This window comes from Peromyscus maniculatus, chromosome 2 (genome assembly GCF_049852395.1).
Source record: "Peromyscus maniculatus bairdii isolate BWxNUB_F1_BW_parent chromosome 2, HU_Pman_BW_mat_3.1, whole genome shotgun sequence".
Taxonomy (NCBI): Eukaryota; Metazoa; Chordata; class Mammalia; order Rodentia; family Cricetidae; genus Peromyscus; species Peromyscus maniculatus.
This window is the reverse complement of record NC_134853.1, coordinates 63,264,927-63,279,932: the sequence shown is the minus strand read 5'-3', so window position 1 is coordinate 63,279,932 and position 15,006 is coordinate 63,264,927. Positions and strand designations below refer to the sequence as shown.

Genomic DNA, 15,006 nt, shown 5'->3' with positions numbered 1-15,006 from the left:
ATTCATTATTTTTGGGTTTCATTTATTTGTTTTTTATTACAATTACATCATCACCCCCTTCTTTTCCTCCTTCCAAATTCTTGCATAAACCCATCCACACCCTCCTTCAACTTAATGGTCTCTGTTTTCATTAATTGTTATTTCATGTATACTTTTTTTTTTTTTTTTGGTTTTTCAAGACAGGGTTTCTCTGTGTAGCTTTGCGCCTTTCCTGGAACTCACTTGGTAGCCCAGGCTGGCCTCAAACTCACGGAGATCTGCCTGCCTCTGCCTCCCGAGTGTTGAGATTAAAGGTGTGCGCCACCACCGCTCAGCTTCATGTATACATTTAATACACACATATATTCCCAAGTATAGCCTGTTCAGTCTGAATAGTGTTACTTGTATGTACTTTTCAGGGCTAGCAAATGAAAGAAAAACTGGTATTATACTGAAGATAACTGTTATCTCATAACACTTAAAAGTCCAGAGATTGGGTGTTATAATATGTGATAATGCCCTATATGGTATGCAAGCCACTTTCTTGGCATTCTTCCTATGGTTGCTAGGATACTGTAATTCACACCATGTCATCAGAACACAAATATGAGCAAAAGAGACGACTTTTTACTTTGCTGTTTATGAAAGCAAGGCACACATTTGTGAGCAATTCCCTTCTTTCTATTGTTTATAACATGGCCTCTCCATTAACACCTGACCAGAGCAATGAAATTACCATACTGGTCTAGAGATATTTACATTGAACTCCTGATTTCAAATTACTCCTATTTTTAAGTGAGGAATTTGGTATGAAAAGGCTGTTAGTTAAGTTAGAATTGCACTTTGAAGCAAGAGATTTAGCAAGGAAAATCTTCTAGTTCGGTGGCCAGTACAGTCTCTTGTAAAGTGAATGTATATTGTGAAACAATGAACAATATGCAACTCCCAAATGTTCTCTCCTCATTTTCCTAGTGTGTTAAATGAGAGCAACGCACACCTGAAATGGACTACAGTGGATTGTCACATGGTACAGTATGTTTCTAATATTCTTAAAGATGATGTAGGTGAATACAGTGTATTGATAAATAAGGACATATTTATAAACTGGTTTATTCATATGTAGGTATATCAACACATGAATGAATGAATTTGCATATTTTATTAATTGATGATGGTTTTATTTCACTTGATTCAAATTGATAAAAATTGAGTCTATATTAGAAAACAAGGCATAATGAAGTATATGGTAATTTTATGAATATACTTTAATTTTATGTTCTTCAATTTGCATACTGTCCTCTAGGTCTTCAAACACACCTACAAGAAAGGTTTTTCTACATGCCAAATACTATTTAGATTAATTCGTTTCACTGTGAAACAGCTGTGATATGAAAGCACAGGTTCCTGCCATGCTGAAAAAGTTCACATGGGCATGGTTGTGTCATTGTCTATGAGGACAGGTGGTTTGAGAGAAGTTTGACACTCCTGTACCCCCAGGAGAACACATAGTGAATGCTCCACCATGTAACAATGGGGACATAAACCAGAAATTAGTGCCAACCTCAGATAGAGGCTGCTGTTGCTATTAGAAACACAATTATGGCCGGGCGTTGGTGGCGCACGCCTTTAATCCCAGCACTCGGGAGGCAGAGCCAGGCGGATCTCTGTGAGTTCGAGGCCAGCCTGGGCTACCAAGTGAGCTCCAGGAAAGGCGCAAAGCTACACAGAGAAACCCTGTCTCGAAAAACCAAAAAAAAAAAAAAAAGAAACACAATTATGAATTTCTTCCTTCTATGATAGGAATGAGGTTTAAAATGACTACATCTGATGGAAAGTCACACATTGTGTGTATTTATCTCAAAGAAGAATGAATTCTGTGTGCTTGAAAGTACTAAACCTGAGGGGATTATTGTGGAGGACTGCCAGGGTTACAGGGTGAGAGCACTTGGAATACTATTTTACAGACATTCATTTAGCTTTATTCCCAGTAGAAATTTCTGGAGATTACTTTCAATCTGGTAGCTTCTGTCTTTATTGGATACTTTTACTTACTCAGAATACCTAAAAGTATTAGTTATACTAAATTCTTGTAAGTATGAAATATGATTTGTTTGGGGTATTAAGCAAGACAGTATCTGTTGGCTAACATTCAATGTTACCTTGACTGTATTTTGAATCATCAAATGAAATACAAATCTGAGTGTAACTGTCAGAGTTTGTCTATAGAGATTTTACTAAGAAAGATAGACCTGACCAGGAGGTAGGGGTTACCATCTCTCAGGTACCCCTGAGGTCTAAAAAATAATAAAAGTGAAATATGCAAAAAGTGATCTGTACCAGCATTTATTTCTCTCTGTTTCCCAACAGGCCTCTGAGAAGAGGTGCTTCATGCTTCTGCTGCTGCAGCCACATTCCTACTGCTTTTCATACACCCTCCATGATGGATTGAGACCCAAAACCACCCTTCGCCTCTTAAGCAGAATTTTATTGTATGTTTTGTCATGACAATGGGAAAAAAACAACTAATACATTGTGCTATGAACTTGGCATGACAAATTAAAAAGATAAACATACAAACATCTCTATTATTAAACATAAATGCTTTTGTCCCAAGCCTTTTTACATATTATTCCTTTGAAATCCACATAAGGAATGAACACATGCTATGCTTTTAAATAATGTAGTGCATAAATTCATCAATGCTACTAAAATCTAAATTTTGGACAATAAAGAGTAATGAATTTTTTAGAACCATTGCAAATCCAACATATTTTAACAATTTGGTTTGTGGAAAGTTCATAATTCGCAGTGAGTTATTCTGTACATTGTAGAAGGAAATACCTGCATTTGAGTAACCTGCAGCATTTTTTTATAGACCATGATATTGAAATAGAAACCATTCAGTTATATTCTCAATGAAGGTTACAGAAGGTAAAAACCCCAAATCCATTAGCTGAAACTACATTCTCGTTTTAGCAATCAATCTTTCCCCAGAAATATAGAAAAACTGGAAATAAAACTGAGAGATTACTATGTGTAGTCATTAAGAAGTGAGCTCACAGCGTTGGGCGTGAATGAGCTCTGGCAGTGCTGAGACAGCGCTCAATTCTAGATGGGAAAGGAGTTTATACAGTCCTTGTTTCTGCCTGGTTGACTTTCAACACCAGGGGCAGGCAAAAGAGAGTGCTCTTCTCACACTGATTAAAAGAAGTATCCTACCTTAAGGAAATTACATCTGAGTTGAAACTTTTTGCTGGGTCAAAATCAACAAGCCTTTTTCTAAGCACACAGATTCTCAAGAGAATAGTAAGCACATGTATTTCCTTTCACTTCAGCTGGTACCCAGGCCATGTTTCCTTACAACTTTCCTTTTATTAAATTCAAACCAGAAACCTTACTGAATTCTGACCCAAAGAATGAATATAATGTATGGTTGTGAAAAGAGGCTTCTATGGTACTGCTCTGAAGATTATTTTCATTAATATTATTTTAGAACACTTTTTGCCTTAGTGTTACTGGAATCAATTTTATTGATTATAGTGATCAGAAGAGTTGCTCATTATTTTGACATTTTAAATGATTTTGAAACAATATATGAAAAATTAAGCAAAAGGATATAGGTAGATAGATGATAGATAGATAGGTAGATAGATAGATAGATAGATAGATAGATAGATAGATAGGTAGATGATAGGTAGACAGATAGACAGACAAACACTTAGATATGTGTAAATTTTGTGTTTGTTGATAGATACAGAAAATATAAAAATATTTTAAATCTATTGGAAGACTACTGTTTATGAGACATATGTGTTCAGTAATTATATATATCTAAAACTTTTCCACTTAGGTATTTTTGAAACATTAGACTAATTTTTAGCATTAATATTTTATTTTTATTATTGTGAAGTAAATACATTTTGTGTTTATTTCATCACAATTTTGCTCTTTTCATATACAATTTTGTAAAATAAACTTATTTATTTATTTTACTTATTTTACAGCCTGGTCACAGTTTTCCTCCCATCCTCTCCTCCCAGTCTCTCTCCCAATGCCCCTCTTTTCCCACTGCCCCCAATCCACCCCTCTTCCATTTCTGTTGGGAAAGGGCAGGCCTTCCATGAGTATCAATAAAACATGACATATCAAGTTGCAGTCAGACTAAGCACCTCCACATGAGATACAAGGATTTTTATTAATACATGGTATTTAATGGTTGGTCCTGTTTTACTCATAAAAAAATTAACTGTCAATAAAAATGAAGAACACACACACACACACACACACATATATATATGGAGAGAGAAAAAGAGAGACAGATACTGAGAGAGAGAGAGAGAGAGAGAGAGAGAGAGAGAGAGAGAGAGAGAGAGAGAGAGAGAATTCAAGGAAGTTAACTGTTCTGAAAGGACACTTAAACCAATTTGCTGAAGAACAATGATTAAGTCACATCATATGCTTAAACATAAAAAGATTTGTAAGTGTGTTAAATTTGTATTACTAATGTAAGATGTTTTGCAATTACACATTACATGCAATCAATACAAGATAACTAAACTTAAAGTTGAAATTAAATCTGAGCAAGTAAAATACTTAAATTAAAATTAAACTAAGAATGAAATATAGGGTTGTATAATTTTATTAATATAAACATTGATAATATCAGTGTTAGGAATTCTTACACTGTTGAGAAATATGCCAGCTGTATAATGGAACATTATTATTATTATTATTATTATTATTATTATTATTATTAGAAATTTATCTGAGGGCTTAACAAATTGTTGGAAATGTTGACAATTGTTTAAAGTTTACTTATTGCCAAGGTAATAAGTCAAACACTCAGCAGAATCAGGGTGTCGGGCACACCACAGCTCAGATGGGCTCTGCTAAAATCATTGCTGTATTGCCACCCCTTGACCATGATTTTGTTCTATCACCTGACATTTATCATCAGGCTCAATACTTTGAGTGTATTTTGCCTATTTGCATCACTGAGACCTAATTCAAAACACAACCTAGGTCACAGACCCTCACATTACCTCACAAAGCATGCATATTTATTGATTTCCTTCAGGGAGAAATTTGTGAAGTTACAGCAGACATTCACTGTCATTTTTTCCCCTTGATGAGTTTGGCTTATCTTTATCCTGCAGGGAAGAGTCACATGAAGGAAATCTTAGCAGTCTAATGCTTTTCATGAAGTCAAAGAGCCTGCACAATACTGAAGTTCCAGGTTTACCACTCATGACACATTTGGTGATATTTATCTGCATGAAGTAACAGTTCAAGAAGACAAGCACAGTGTGAAGTACAAGGTTCTAACAACTGTGGAGAACCACTGGTGGGTGACTGATATTTTGGTTTCAAAAGACAGAGTTTGGATGATGTTCAGTGTAAGTACCATAGTAAACATTTCAGTTTTCAAGTAGAGTTCATGAAGGGATATGTTATGAGAGAGAGATAAAGGGAGAGAGAGAGAGAGAGAGAGAGAGAGAGAGAGAGAGAGAGAGAGAGAGAGAGAGAGAGAGAGAGAGAGGATGTGTATATACATATATGCTTATTTAGAGCACACATATATGTATATATATGGATCTTGACAGCCTCTACTACCACAAGACATTGAAAGCCTTTTAATTCTCCTTCCTGAAGAAAGGCAAAATGATTATAGTTTTCTCAGTTTTTTATGTATATTGAACATGATTACATGAAAAATTTGTAGAAACACATAAACATAGTATTAAATTAACAATAACCAACATAAAATAATCAGTCATCACCAACCTACATTTCTGCAAGATTCTGGAATGACTTTAAAAAATCACAACTAAACACTCTCAAAGAAAATGAAACCAATAATAAAGTTGAAATATAAGAGATAATGAAATAAAAGTATCTGAAAACTGGAAAGTATAATGTGAAAATTTGTAATTAACATTTATTACAATACTGAATGAACAATAATGAATCAGTAACAATAATATAATAAATATAAAGCAATAGCACAGAAAGTGAATTAAGAGGAATAAGGAATATCTTGACAAAATACAAAATTTTCAGCTCTTAATTAAAATAACGGGAAGCAATAGCATGTGAGAAAAATGGAGCAATTGAAAGAAAGATGTAAAGCATTTAGGAGAAGTCATAAACCTCACATTAATGTGTATCAAAACAAACAAAAAACATATCTGAGAAATTATCATTGAAATTGACTTCCATTGACTTCTAATAAAAGCTGTCCAACATCAGAGCTATTAGACTACAAAATCAGTATTGTATTAGTAGGTCAAGTTTTATAACCAGCATGAACAATACAGAGGCTATTGAATCATGTTTCAATGGCCTCCAAGTGCCTTGCTGACAAACATAAATCCTCAGCAGATGATAACTAATACTCTTCTGGATAGCCATAGCATCTTTAAGATTCTTTCTAAAAACCTGTGAACTGAAAGATTTGAAGTAAATTTGAATGTCCCATTTCCCTGTATGTTGAGTTATTGTGTAGCTGGAGCTATCTTCAGTCCCACCTGGGCTGGCAGCCACTCAGACTCAAATAAACACACAGATGTTTATATTACTTATAAGCTGCATGGCTGTGGCAGGCTTCTTGCTATCTGTTCTTATATCTTATATTAACCCATTTCTATTAATCTATGTTGCCACATGGCTTGTGGCTTACCAGTATCTTACATCATGCCTCTTTTTGTGGTGGCTCACAGTGTCTCTCTCACTTAGCCTTCTGCCACCCTGCATTCTCCTCTCTCCTTGTTCTGCCTACACTATCCTTCCTGCCTGATTTCTGTCCAATCAGTGTTTTATTTATCAATCAATCATAGCAATGTATATTCACAGCATACAGGACAGCCCACAGCAGTCTTGACTCTTCTAACAACATTAGTATATCATTTCTATGCTCCTTTTGCAAAGACCTTCCTTCTTTTAAATCAGTCTAATCTTGTAAACAAATGCATTCTCTTTGACAGGACCTCTAACACTCCTTTTTGATCAAGCTGCAAATATTCCAAAATTTTCTGCACTCTTCCTCTGCACTCCTGATTCATACATTAAATCCACTTTAAGAAAGGCAGTGAAGGATTTTGGAACCCTCCTGTTGATACTGGGTCTCCTTGTTCAGCCTTAATACATTGGGAGGTGCTTAGTCTTACCACAATATTAGGTGCCATGTTTTGCTGATACTCAAGGGAGACCTGTCCTTTCCTAAACAGAAATGGAGGACTGATTTGTTGGGTGGGAAGAAAGGGTGTGTGGGATAGGACTGGGAGGAGAGGAGGGAGGGGAAACAGCAAATGTAAAATAAATGAATAAATTGAACAAATAAGTCACTAAAAATACAAAACAAACAAACAAAACAGAAAAGAAAAGAGAAGAAAAGAAAAATGGCCAGTGATAGTCATTACGATTCATTCCACTACCTGAATGTGGTGGTGTTTTGTGATTTACTCCACAAATCAAGTAATGCATCATGTTTAAATTGAAAAACATAAAAGTCTTAGGGCATGGACATTGAATATCTACAAGATTATCAGCCTGTAACATGGGGAGTCTCTATTAAATACTTAGTTGTCATCCTTTTCATCCGAAATTTCGAGAGTATCACCTTTACACTCCATTTCTATCAGTATTAAGGTCTTCTGTACCATCCTTGGGGTGGCTCATCAATGCTTCTAGAATTGCTGGCTTTCTTCAGCCTGTTTATCCACACTTATGAGACAATCCAATGCCATTGGCTCTCCCATATCATTTGAGGTTGGATTGTCAACAACCTGACTTCTTCCTACAGATTTCCCAAAGTATTCTGCTTTTCATTGCAGTTGAAAATATCTGAGAGAATCAATAGAAAACAGAAACACTTCTGGGCTCATGCTTTAGGAATGCCATACATAAAACACATGTTTACACTAGGAATGGTGTGTGGGATATGTGTTAAGTGATGGCCAGGAATTAAAACAAGAAAAGAAGTAATGATCTCAAATATTCCCCTCAAGGCCAAGGATGACCTTCAATGACCTAATTTCTTTCTACTAAGACTCACTTCATAAAGTTTTCACACCTCTCTATGGCTGAGAATTAAGTCTACAAACAGGAGACTCTGGGAAATATTATAAGTCCAAACTATAAGAGACATAACAGGAATGAAGCAAACTCAATGATGCAAACACTTGAAAAGGTATACTGATGTTTAAGGTAGGATTTCATGAATTTATAATTTTTTTTAGCAATTAAGAAATTCTACTGCTATTTCTATATGACACATGGTCACTGCAAGTTTATTAAGCTGCTTCATATATGATATGATACACCAAAGCAAAACTTGCAATTCCAACTTACATATATATTCACATACATGTAAGGTCATCACAACAGCCAATTGAAAAACATTTCTATCATCTAAAAAAGAACAGCTATACTGATACTATTGAATCTTAGCCCCAACATCTACCTCCAAAATTCAACTAATTTAATTACTGGCTCTATGTCCTACATAAGGAAGTCTATGAATGCAAAGTCTATAATTCATACTTACCCATGCATCTGTAGCATACATGATATTTTATGGCTAGCGCTTTTCAGAGAGTGTAACTTTTTAGGATCTTTCCATATTATGGTACACATTATTATTCTTTTATTTTTCTTTTATTAAAAATAGATTTTATACATACACTACAGCTAATTAGGTTTTACCCTCTCCAACTCCTCCAAATACCTCCCTACATTCTCTCTCATCTAGTCTACACTCTCTTGTAGCTGAAGTTTTTTCCAGTCCTGCCCAGCCCCATGGAACCTACAACCACTTATAAAATAACCACTTATAAATAGTATATATGCAAAAGACCTATAAGGTTAAAAAATTGCCCTGATAAAATATTATAAGGCAAAAATAGTCCTTAGAGCCAACTGAGTTTATTTTGTATTGGACGTAAACACCTGGGCATGAGGTCTGTACTTAAGAGTGGTTTGTACCCCCAGTGAAACTTCATTGGAAGAAAGAAATTAAAGACTTCCTAGAGATCAATGAAAATGAAACACCACATACCCCAACTTATGGGACACCATGAAAGCAGTGCTAAGAGGGAAATTCATAGCACTAAATGCCCACATAAAGAAGTTGGAGAAATCTCATACTAGTGACTTAACAATACATCTGAAAGCTCTAGAAAAAGAAGAAGCAAAGTCTCCCAGGAAGAATAGATGCCAGGAAATTATCAAAGTGAGAGCTGAAATCAATAAAATACAAACAAAGAGAACAATACAAAAAAATAATGAAACAAAGAGTTGGTTCTTTGAGAAAATCAACAAGATAGACAAGCCCTTATCCAAACTAACCAAAAGACACAGAAAGAAAATCCAAATCAACAAAATCAGAAATGAAAAGGGGGACATAACAACAGACATTGAGGAAATCCAGAGAATCATCAGGTCATACTTCAAAAACCTCTACTCCACAAAACTGGAAAATCCAAAGAAATGGATAATATTCTGGATAGGTACTACATACCTAAGTTAAATCAAGACCAGATAAACTATGTAAATAGTCGAATAACCCCTAAGGAAATAGAATCAGTCAATAAAAGTCTCCCAACCAAAAAAAGCCCAGGACCAGATGGTTTCAGCGCAGAATTCTACCGGATCTTCAAGGAAGAGTTAATACCAAAACTCTTTAAATTGTTCCACATAATAGAAACTGAAGGAACATTACCAAACTCCTTCTATGAGGCTACAATTACCCTGATTCCTAAACCAAACATGAATACAACAAAGAAAGAGAACTACAAACCGATCTCCCTCATGAACATTGATGCAAAAATACTCAATAAAATACTGGCAAGCAGACTCCAAGAACACATCAAAACAATTATCCACCATGATCAAGTAGGCTTCATACCAAGGATGCAAGGGTGGTTTAACATATGAAAGTCCGTCAATGTAATACACCATATAAACAAACTCAAAAGAAAAGGGGGCTTTTAAGGAAGAGAGAAGGGTGAGTATGGACAGGAAGAAGACAAAGGAGTGTATGGGGCAAAGAATAATCAGAACTAAATGGATTCATGTATGAATATAACAAAGAACACACTTAATTAAAAAAAGTAAAAAAAAAAACACATTATTTCGCTGAGGAAAAGATTGAACCACTCAATGTATATACCCATTGGAGAATGAGCAAATTCTCAGTAGCTACATATCCAAAAGAGAGAGAGAGTTTCCCTTTCTCTTCAGTCATCAACTATCAATGAATGTTCCCATAGGGAGGGGCCTGTGTGTTCATCCCACATCTGTACTAGAATCTTGAATGGCTTGATGCTTTGCTGGTCTTGTTCAGTTAATCATAACCACTGTTGATTGATACATGTAGCCACTATGTCACCTTTAAAAGTCAGCATCTCATAGCTCTTCCCTCCATCCTCTGTTACATTGAAGCTTACTGTGCCTTGGATGGTGGAAGGCTGATATGTGTGACTCTTCTACACCTGACTTCTCAATGTTATTTGTACTCAGTGCTTTGATCAGTTATGTGTCTTTGTATTAACCACTAATCTCTGCAGAAAAAAACTTCGCTGGCCAAAGTCTGAAAGCAGAGTAAATCTCTGGTTATTAACATACATATTTGGAATGCAATTTGACAGAAGAATCACTTATAAAATTAATAGTTTCTCCCCTATAAACTATATTAATTCCAGTCATGAATTTTTGATTAGGTTCACAGAATCAGGCATAAAATTCTTCCTGTGAGTTAGGCCTCATAGCCCATAAGAAAATTATTAGTTATCCTCATAACTATCATGCCACTCTGACACCAATAGGCATAACTTACAAAGGGTCATAATGGTAACATTCAGAGTCCACATGGATGATACTACTGCTTTTTTTCTACCCAAGCAACCTGCCCTGCTTTGCCATCTTTGTAGAGTTTAGCGACTTTGTAGAGTTTGATGTTGCTAGGACACTTAGGAATAGAGAAATTAAGTGCATATACAAAAATTCTGGGATCAGAGAAGCAGTATGATGTGATGGAGACAAAACAGTGGCATCCCAGAAACTCAGAACATTTGTTATATAGAGCACCTATATACAGCATGAAGGAGGGGGTAACATGTTAGCTTTTCACAGTAGGATATCTCTGTAGTGGAGCTGACTTTGAGTGCAGTCATCTTAAATGAGAAAGCCCCAATGTATAGTTTTTGCATATAATGTCAACAGCCAAGACTAAGAAGCTGCACTTTCTGCACACACTGATTTCAGCCAAATGTCAACCAATTACAGACATTTACATTCAGATTAGAAAAGGTTTAACCATTGCTCTGAACTTGACCCAGTGAAGGCAGCACTCTGTGTTCTCTTTGCCAACATTTTCTGTCTTAGCTTTCTACTGACCTTGTTTGTTTATCGTCCTAAAATGCTATATATGTTATTGCAGTTCTTAATGGACTTTCCTGGCTTTAAGTGTTCAATTTATGCTAAACTTTGTGGTATCAGCTTTTGCTTAATTCTTCTTTCTCTTTTTCAAATCTTTCACTTGACATCTTGACATTTGGGACTGTTATTCCTGCGGGTTCAGGTCATACATGTATTTCAGGTTAAATATACGAAAAATATAAGTAGAATATACTTATGAGATAGAATATTTGGATTTTGTATCTCTAGTTTTATAAATACTCCATTGTTTAAAAAAAAACCACATCAAGTATCACCATTCATCAACTGATAAACAACTTGGTTGTTTCCATTTTCTGACTATTTAAGTTGATCAACAATAAATATGAATGCCCTATTATCTCTGTAATATAATACAAAGAACTTTAGATGAATGCCCAGTTGTTATGTAACTAGGTGATATGATGAATCTAGTTCTAGATATTTTAGAACTTTTCAGACTGGTTTCCAGAATGGTTACACTAATTTGCAGTCTCTTTTATCTGAAATTATCCTACTTTTATATTAACATTTCAGCTAAGTGGAATTCCTTTGTGTATATGTGCTACATTCTCACTACCTACTTATCTGTAAAAGACTATTTCAGTGGTTTCTAGGCCTACATTATTGAGATTAGAATAGGAGTGAACATGACTGATGAAGTATATTTGTAGGGATATTGAGTCATTAGGATACATGCCAAGATGTAGTTAATCCATATGGTAGATCTACTTTTAGCTTACTTATTAAATTTTAAATGCTATGGCATTTTTAGAATGTTAAAAAGAATAACATTTAATCATTTTCCATGGTATCTGAAGGTGTTATGCAAGCTGCCAAGTGAGAAAAAATAACTAATAGTCTTACCCAGCTGTAAAGCTCAAAATCTACAACAACTGGTCTGTCAAAATACACACAATAGTGTGCAATAATCACATGATCATCTTGAGGGTAACCAATAGTTGTCTAATTTAACTTAAGGCCCACTCAGTAAAAAGGTTTGCAAGCCTAGCCATCTCCCTGTGGTTGATAATGTCATGAGTCACTTGTACCTTGTTGAGTCATTTATATTTCATAGTTCATGAAGACATTAGAGTGGCCTTGTGACAGCAACATCCTAAGAAGAAGAATTCAGATGGCTCATAGAAAATGACTGTAGATTACCATTAATTTGTCCCATCCATTTGTCTGTCTTCCATACTGAAGGCTGATGCTTGCCTTCATGTTCTCTAGAAGTTGTTTGTAATTTTTGTGACTTTTCTGAAAATAATAAAGCCATAGATAGATGGATCTGTGTTGTTGAAGCACCCACACTAATGGTGTGATTATAAAGCTTTGTACCTTCTGTAACTTTAACATCAGAGTTCACAGTTTAGAAGCTCTAGCTTCAATGAGACTTTTAATGAAAAATTATTTGCATCCAGCTATTATACTAAAGGTCATCACCCTACAGTTATCTGAACCCTAATCATACTGTTTACCTAATGATGGCTTCTAATTCTGTGTCCATATTGGTCCTTAATGGACACTGAATGTCTATCCTTAGAACTCTGACTAGGTCTTCCTTAGACTGAACATCTCACAGGAATATTTTTGAGAAGAGACAACATCTGAGGCTAACAAATACAAGCACAGAATACATGAGAAACTCACATTAGCTGTCTATTGTTGTTTATTTTAAATTAGTTTTTCTAGAGCTATGTCAGTTTATCAGAATAATAGTATCTGTTTCTCTAGTCCTACCAGCCATGTGTTTCAGGCACAGTAAATAGTTCCAGCCATGAATTCTGTCTTGTGGAGAATTCTTTCTTGTCCAATTTGAACAATGGTTCTCAAAATATGGGTCACTATCTTGACTCTTTCTCAGGGTTGCCTGACACCATCAGAAAACACAGATATTTATAATGCTATTCATAACAATAGCAAAACTACAGTTATGAAGTAGCAACAAAAAGAATTTTATGATTGGGAGATCATCACAACATGAAGAATTGTATTAAAGGCTTCCAGCATTAGGAAGTTGAGAATCACTAAATTAGAAAAAACAGGTTGTTCTCATTACATTCATGCCATTATTGTATCAGTGGCCATATCTTGTCAGTTAGGTTAATATTTTAGCTTGGAGATTTCACAGTTGGGTAAGACTCTTGATGATTTCTCTCTCCTCACAGCCCTATGAAGGCTTCTGAGTAGGAAGGAAACTTCCAAGTCCACTTGATTTCTTCATGTCTCAGGTATGTGGTATCCTCAGCAATAGGGACTTACCATCAAGTTCTGCAGGGTAACTGAAAACAATGACAAGAGCTTGTGATGTTTGAAGAGTGTTCACCAGAACCCAGTTATATTCAACTCCAAAAAGGTAGGTAACACATAATAGCACTGTGCTTTTTATTCAATGCTGTATACAACATAGGAGAAGCATTGTAACCTGTAATAGAATGATGTCATTTAAACTCTCTTTCTCTCCCTCTGCCTCTGTCTAACTCTCAATACACACACACAAACACACACACACACACACACACACACACACACACACACACACACACACATTATATAATAAGTACCACTGTTGAGAATTCTCTGTTTAGTTCTAAAGCCCATTTCTCAATTGGACTGTTGGTCGTTTTGATGTCTAATTTCTTGAGTTCCATATATATTCTGGATATCAGTCCTCTGTCACATGTGGGATTGGTGAAGATCTTTTCCCATTATGTAGGCTGTCGCTTTGCCTTGTTGACCGTATCCTTTGCTCTACAAAAGCTTCTCAGTTTCAAGAGGTCCCATTGATTGATTGTTTCTCTCAGTGTCTGCGCTAAGAAGAGGGTTTATATGAGTGAGAATTGTTGAAGCCAAGGTTGGATAAAGCACAGGAACAAATAACCAAATGAATGGAAGCACAGGATCTATGAACCAAAGGCTGAGGGGCCCCCAACTGGATCAGGCCCACTGAATGGATATCCAATGTGAAGTGCAGCTGGTGGAGTCTGAAGGAGGATTGGTACAGCCCGGGGGTTCCCTGAAACTCTCCCTTGCATCCTCTGGATTCACCTTCAGTGACTATCATATGCACTGGATCCGCCAGGCTCCAGGGAAGGGGCTGGAGTGGATTGCACTGAGTAGAAACAAAGCTAATAGTTACACAATAGAATACAGTGCGTCCGTGAAGGGCCGGTTCACCATCTCCAGAGATGATTCCAAAAACAACCTCTACTTGCAAATGAACAGCCTGAAAGCTGAGGACACTGCCACTTACTACTGTGCAAGAGACACAGTGAGAGGACTTGAGTGTGAGCATAGACAGAAACCTCCTTGCAGGGGCCTCAGCACCAACAGGGGGCGCTCAGGGCCAGATAAAAAGGCCAGGATGTATTATTTTTCCATATACTGATTTTCTCAGGAAAGTTCTCTGGAACATATAAGGCTGTATCTACCACAGAAACCTCTGCATTGGAAAGTGGCAACTGTACAGAATGGCTGAACTATGAGAAACTGTAATGTGGGTGTAAATTTCTATTTGGCAAAAGGAAAATCCTGGAGACAAGAATAGAAAATATTAAAAACAGAAGTTTTCTTTTCAAGTAAAAAAAAAAA

The 15,006-nt window shown here is 35.9% G+C and overlaps 1 pseudogene; it reads left to right on the top strand.

Annotated features, from left to right (window-relative positions):
* The first annotated feature begins 14,365 nt into the window (after nt 1–14,365).
* Nucleotides 14,366–14,803, top strand: LOC143271734 (immunoglobulin heavy variable 3-72 pseudogene; annotated as a pseudogene).
* Nucleotides 14,804–15,006: the final 203 nt, after the last annotated feature.